We start from the raw sequence: 7600 nt of genomic DNA, 5'->3' as shown, positions 1-7600 counted from the left end.
GGGATCATATGGGATGCTGGGAATCGAAACTGGGTTGGCCGTGTGCAAGGCAAACGCCCTACCCACTGTACTATTCCTCCAGCCCCAGTATTTTATATTGTAAACCAAGCTCCAAAAACGATGTAAAGTTGGCTACATGATGGCCCTCAAATATTTAGATATATATACTAGATTGAAAAAAATTTAAAAACCTATCAACTAAAATGGAACCTCTAGATAAAATTAAAAACATAAATTTAATAATGTATGTTATTAACCAGTTTTTATTATCTAAGTATTAATATCCCTTTCTCTGTATTGTGTGTAATCTCCAGGCGACTAGGAATGCCTGGAGGCTCTCTCTCACCGCCTGCATTCGGTGGTCTCGGGCCACTCCCGCAGGGTCAGCTGATGCCATGAGTGGATGAAGGATGAACCGAGGGCCTGGCTGGTTGGTGATCAGTTGCCATTTATTCCATTCTCCCCACGCGCCTGTTCCAGTCTCACTGAGCTCCCCATTCCAGTCTCACACTGCCCCTCATTCCTGTCTTCTCCTCTCCCCCATGCTAGTCTCTCCGTGCTCCATCTCGCAGCCCTGGTCTCTCAGTTTCTCTAGTCTCTCCCCCAGCCTCTGCATTGGGGGTAGCCACCACACACCCTCCCCTCAGGTAGCACTATCAACATATGAAAGCCCTTCTTCTGGTCAAGGGCAAAATATCACTTAGGGGTGTTTCTCCTCTCCTTAGTCCAATCACTTAATTAACATCTTAATTCTGTTCTTAATAGTAGTTATTTTGTATGGACACAGTAAGAGGTACATTGTAGGAGCTGGAGCGATAGCACAGCTGGTAGGGCATTTGCCTTGCAGGGGGCCAACCTTGGTTTGAATCCCAACTACGGGTAACTTTGTAAATCATAATTCTCTTTTTCTTTTTAATGGAGAAGTACTACTATTTATTCAGCCGTTGATTAAGCTTATTGAACTGAGCATAAACTCCACATTACTTTTTTTTTTTCTTTTTGGTCACACCTGGCAATGCACAGGGGTCACTCCTGACTCATGCACTCAGGAATTTTCCCTGGCGGTGCTCAGGGGACCATATGGGATGCTGGGATTCGAACCTGGGTTGGCCGTGTGCAAGGCAAACGCCCTACCCGCTGTGCTATCACTCCAGCCCCACATTACTTTTATTTTTTAAAATTTTTTTCAATTGGATATCCATGAGATAGACCATTACAAAGCTGTTCATAATTGGGTTCCAGTCATACAATGATCCAGCACTCATCCCTCCACCAGTGCACACCTCCCATCGCCAATGTCCCTCGTTTCCTCACCACCATTCCTCAACCCCCCATCCCCTACCCCCAGCCTTCCTGTATGGGAGGAACTATTCTTCTGGCTCTCTCCTTTTCCTTTTATGCATTATGGTTAACAATACAGGTGCTAACTGTTTACAATAAGCCAGAATTTGGAAAAAAAAACCCGAGTGCCTGAGAACAGATGAATACTATGCAGCTGCCAGAAAAAATGAGGTCATGAAATTTGCATATAAGTGGATCAGCATGGAAAGTATCATGCTAAGTGAAATGAGTCAGAAAGAGACAGATATAGAAGAATTGCACTCATCTGTGGAATATAAAACAACAGAATGGGAGACTAACACCCAAGAATGGTGTTAGAAATAAGTATCAGGAGGTTTGATCCATGGTTTGGAAGCCAGCATCACATGCTGGGGGAAAAGGCAGCTCAGATAGAGAAGGGAACACCGACTAAAGTGTGGTTGGAAGGACCCGCTTGGGATGGGAGAGGTGTGCGAAAGCAGATTATAAATTGAACACATTGGCCACGCAATTCCTCCATTGAAAACCACAACCCCCAAAAGGAGAGAGAGAGCAAAAGTGAATGCCCTGCCACAGAGGCGGGGTGAGGTGGGGGGGATGGAAGGGGTGGATGGGAAGGATGCTGGGGTCATCGGTGGAGGAGAGTGGGTGCTGGTGGAGGGATGCGTACTCAAGCATTTATGACTAAACACAAGCACAAAAATATGTAAAACTGTAACTGTACCCACACGGTGATTCATTAATAAAAAATAATAAATTTAAAAATATTTTACTAGCATTGCAGCAGTTTGAGGAGCAGTGAAATATATACATGTAAAATAAAAATATAATAAAATGATATATAAAATTAAATATATAATATACAACATACAATATAATTATATATTATATTTTATTTTATATAACATAAAATATAAACATTAAAAATAAAATAAAATAATCTATAAATTTATATATAGTAAAATGTAAGTGATAGTGCAATTAAAATTATAAATATGTTGAGAGTAACACATAAGACCATAAAAAAAATACAAGTGCTAAGAGTTTGTTCAGAGGATTCAGTATTTTTATCGGGACATTAAGTCTGGATTAGCTTTTCAATTGGGTGGCAGCTTTGGGGTGTGGATGTGACTGCCGAGGCTTCCGAAGTACAGGGATGTGGGAAGAGGTAGCCGATCCTGACCCTGAGAAAGCCTGGAGATTTCAGTCACAAAACCCACATACCAGGATTTTTAGCAGATTATATCTTAGTGAGGCCCGTCCTAAGACAGTAGAGTCAGGCCAGAAGTATGGCAGCAATTTTGGATTGTGGAAGCAAGTGGCTATGGTGGGGGCAGGTGGGGGGGAGCTTGGCTTGGGCAGGCATACGCCAAGCCGCCTTGCTCCGATTTACCCCAGTCTATCCACCATGTGCAGGTTTGAGCTTAATTTCAGCTTTTGATCTCTTTAGAGATTTATTTATGGGTCTCTCAAGCAAGGCCGATAGCAGAGCTTACAGGGTGGTGCTGGAGTTGGTTCTTGGGGATGACTGCCAGTGTTTCCATGAGTTTTGGAAAGTGGGGGAAAGTAGCAGGTAAATCATAATTCTTTAGTGATAATAATAAAGATTAGTGCACTTTGTTGTGCTGTGTCTGTTTAAAAAGTAAGTTTTTCTTCTTAGGTCTGGCTCTCTGCCTACAAACAGAGGTCTAGAAAGTTCTGCTTGTCTCACTGCCGTGCTCCACCACTCTAGAAGCAGGACTCCAGGTTTTGACTTTTACTACCACTACTCTTTGGCTAATCTATAGGTTTAAAAGGCTTTTGTGTACTAACTTTCTAAGATAGAATATCACTTAAAAATATCACTTAGGGGGCCAGAGTAATAGCACAGTGAGTAGGGCTTTTGCCTTGCATGCGGACTACCCGGGTTCGATTCCCAGCATCCCAGATGGTCCCCCGAGCACCTCCAGGAGTAATTCCTGAGTGCAGAGCCAGGAGTAACCCCTGTGCATAGGTGGGTGTGACCCAAAAAGAAAACAAAATCACTAAGTTTTGTAGGGAAGGCCAATAGAATTACAAAAGAAAACCAGAAAAGCAATTCAGCAAACATTTATGGAACCCCTCTGCCATGTCTCTTTTGAGTGGAGAACATTTCCAGAGTAAATAAGCCCAGATCTCATTGTCAGTAGCTTGATCTTCCAAAGCTAGGCCTTTTCCATATGACTCTTGTTTCTAGTCTTGATTTTCTGTGTGTTAGGAATTGTTAAAACCCGGTCTCTTATGAAAAGCTACTCTATTTCACTGGGCCTGGGGTGTAGAGCACTTGCATGAAGATGCTTCTGATCCTTGTCACTCCCCACATCAGTGTGGTCATTGGCTCTGCTGCGAACACCACAACATGGGGAATGGCCCCACACATCAAACAAGAACATAAGAGAAGGAAAATGAGGGCAAATAAGATATTCAGCTTTTTGAACCAGTAGGGAAGTGCAAATTCAAACTTCAATGAAATATCCTTCATACCCACTGGGATGTTATAATTAAAACAATTAAGATAAAACATTTTGGCAAATATGGAAAAATTATTATTTTTATTTATGTTTGTATGTGTGTGGTATCAGGGATCTAATCCAAGATCTCAAATATATAAGACAAGTTCTCTGTTGCTGAGCTACATTTCTGGTCCCACAGTTGAAATTGTTTTGTTGTTGTATTTTGTTTGTTTAAGGTTTTTTTTTTTCATTTTTAAAAATTAAATTTTTTGGTTTTTTTTTTGTGCCTAAGAGTTATTCTTGGTTCAGTGCATACAGGTTGTTCCCCATGATGCTCAGGCTACCTGGAATGTGGGCTCCAGCCCTTTGAGCTTTCTCCCCAGGGCCTGAAGTTGGAATTCTTGTGCATGCTGGTGTTGGAAACCAGTTTGGAATATTCTTCTTTTGCCTTCCTCCTTTTTCCTTCCTCCTCCTACTCCTTTTCCTTCTCTTCTTTCCTCCTCCTCACCTGGCGAGGCTCAGGCTCTGCACTCAGGAATCACTCCTGGGGGTGCTCAGGAGACCATATGTGACACTGGGGATCAAACCCAGCATGGCTCTGCTGCATGTAAGGTGGTGTCTTACCCACAGTAGTATGTCACCCCAGGCCACAGCTTGGAATTTTCTTAGAGAGTTGTTATGTGTAATCTATTCTACTCTGAGATACATACCCAAGAAAAATAAAAACATTCATGCCAGGAACTTTTGCATGAATGTTCATAGCAGCATTATCACAGTAACCGAAAGATGTATGATGACTAAAATGCAATGATAAATAAAATGCTATAACTCCATGCAGTAATATTCTGAGTGAAAAAAGGACAGGGCACTGATACAGGCTACAATGTGGCTGAACCTTGAAATGAGAGAAGCCAGTCACAAAAGCACACCGATGATATGGTTTGCACTTACATAAAATGTCTAGTACTGGTTTTTTTGAAAGAAAAAACTACATTATTAGTTTCCTAGGTCTGGGGTAATGTAGAAAGAGGAAAGAGTGAAAAATTTCTTTGGGGGATGGTTAAAGTTTTCTAAAATTGTGTTGATGGAAATACAGTTTTGTGAATATATTTAAAAAATCATTGAATAGTGTGTTTGAGGAAAGCAACAGTAAATCTGTAACACACAAAAAATTATCCCATGGTTAAGAGCTTTTTTTGAGCAGTTGCTTGATTATGTGGGTTGGGGGGATTGTTTGTTTTCTTTTTGGGTCACACCCAGCAATGCTCAAGGGTTACTCCTGGCTTTGCACTCAGGAATTACTCCTGGCGGTGCTCAGGGGACCATATGAGATGCTGTGAATCCAAGCCCGGTGCCCCCCCCCCCCCCCCCCCCCCCCCCGTGCAAGGCAAACGCCCTACCCGCTGTGCTATTGCTCCAGCCCCTTTTTTTTTTTTTTTTTTTAAGGAGAGCCACATCCGGAGGTATTCCAGGGCCAGGCAATTCCAGGATCAAACTCCCGGCTTCAAACGTTCTGAGCATGCGCTCTTCCACTAGCGTCGTCTCCACACTGCAGGTGAATTGGTTTCCTCCTCACTCCTGTACTAGCTCAGGGGTCTCTCCACACCTCAGTTTCCTCTCGGAGACCCATGATATCGTAGGACCTATTTCACTCCTTGGCAGATGGACGTGGGTATGTACATTGGCAGAGTCCAGCGCTCACGCTACTATTTAATAAGTGTTCTCTTTTATTTATAGAGCTCCCTGACACTTAAGAAGTACTTTTACATACATTCTCTCACTTGATAAGTCAAGCACTCTCCTTCTGCTACAGTAATTCATTCCTCTGCAGCTTGCATGGCCTGAAACTCACCTAAGTCTTACTTTCCACTTCTGCCGAAGCCCAGGTTTTATCTCTGGATTTTTTTTTAACCTAATTTCCTCTGCCAATAAATGATGCTAACTGTGACCCAGAGCTAAGGAAATTTCCTTGTTAACAGAGAAATCTTAAAAACCAAAAAGGCAGGAAGGAATGTCGCTCAGCTGTGGGGCATCTGCTGAGCATAAATGAAGCACAGGGGTTGTCTAAAACAGGCAGCGGCAGCAGCAGCAGCAACAGCAATAAAACAGACCAGTAAACAGAACAAAAGAACCAGACAAAAGAGCCTGTGGGATCCAAAGGGACGGTCACTCTCCAGTGGCTTCTTTCCTTGCAGTTATATCTCACCCACCCAGCTTCATTCCAAGATGAAAAAGCCTCAAAAACTTTGCATAATGTGAAGTCTAATTTACTTCCTGATGAACTGCTGGTTGCAAAAGTACATTTTGCTTATTTTAAAATTAGTTTAAATGTTCCAAAAATATGAGTTCATGAGGTAGGTGATATGGGAGGAAAGGTAGACAGTTGGCCCGGTTTCATTCCCTGGCGCCACGTGAACCAGCCTCCAGGAGCGGTTCCTGAGCACAGAGCCAGGAGTAAGGCCTGAGCACTGCCAGATAGGGCTTTCCCAAATATTTTCTAAAAAGCAACAATTTTTGTACGTATACAATCTATGTTTTTCTTTAGGTTAGATTTCAAGCTATAAAGCCAAAACTTTTAAAACTTGTTTTTTTGTTTTTCTGGTTTTTTTTTTTTTTTTTTTTGCTTTTGGGTCACACCTGGCAATGCATAGGGGTCACTCCTGGCTCTGCACTCAGGAATTACCCCTGGCAGTGCTCAGGGGACCATATGGGATGCTGGGAATTGAACCCAGGTTGGCTGCGTGCAAGGCAAATGCCCTACTGCTGTGCTATCACTCCAGCCCCTAAAACTTGTTTTAAATTCAGATAATCTTAGTACAAAAAAAAGAAGCAACTTACTTTTTTTTGTTTTGTTATAAGTTTAATGATGGCAAGCAAAGTGTAACACGCAACATTCATATTCCCACTCTAATAGGATGTCTAAGTATTATAAATTTATTATTTATAAATAATAAAATAATAATAAATAAATTATTTATTTATTTATATAAATAAATAAATCTATTTATTCACACACACAAAAGTACAGTGCTAGAGAGAGTACAGGGTTTGAGGAACAGGCCTTGCATGCTTTGGTCACTAGTTAGATTCCTGACAACACATGATTCTCTGAGCAACACCCAGAGTAACCATGGAGACCCTCGAGAGTACCACTTGGGTGATCCAAGTATTCCTTGGGCACTGCAGGGCCCTAGCATCACTCAGTCCTCTGACTTTCACACTGAGCATTGATGAGAAGAGTTGGGCCTCCTGAGCAGCCCGTTTATATGCATAATTACTGTGCGTGCACAAGAGGGTGAATGGGTGGACCCATTCACGTCCACCAATGATCCCAGTATCCCTCTCACAACCCCCACCCCATCCCCCACCACCCTACCCTGTCTCTGTGGCAGGGCATTCCCCTTTGTTCTCTCTCCTTTTGGGTGTTGTAGTTTGTAATACAGGTTTTGAGTGGGCATCAAAGGAACTGCTAGCTGTAAATATTGCTAAAACACTACTTTATTCTCATGAAAAATTTAAGGGATTTCCCTTATTACTTTACTATAGTAAATCAGGTCCATGTGTATAAGATTACTGAAATGTGAACATAATTGTGTTGCAATTATGACCCACTTGCTAATTTGAACTGTACGGAATGTTAACTAAATGTTTCTGTATTTGCACAGGTATGTTTGCTCACTGGACCAGCAGTTTGACAAGTGTGTCATTTACGTATGATGATCCGACAGTCCTGTGATGCTGCTGAGGGCAAATTCTCAATGATAATGATATAGTTCATTTCTGGAATTTTTGGAACTACATCCCTGGGA

This window comes from Sorex araneus, chromosome 1 (assembly GCF_027595985.1).
Source record: "Sorex araneus isolate mSorAra2 chromosome 1, mSorAra2.pri, whole genome shotgun sequence".
Lineage (NCBI taxonomy): Eukaryota > Metazoa > Chordata > Mammalia > Eulipotyphla > Soricidae > Sorex > Sorex araneus.
The sequence above is the reverse complement of the archived record's forward strand: the minus strand, read 5'-3'. Positions refer to the sequence as shown.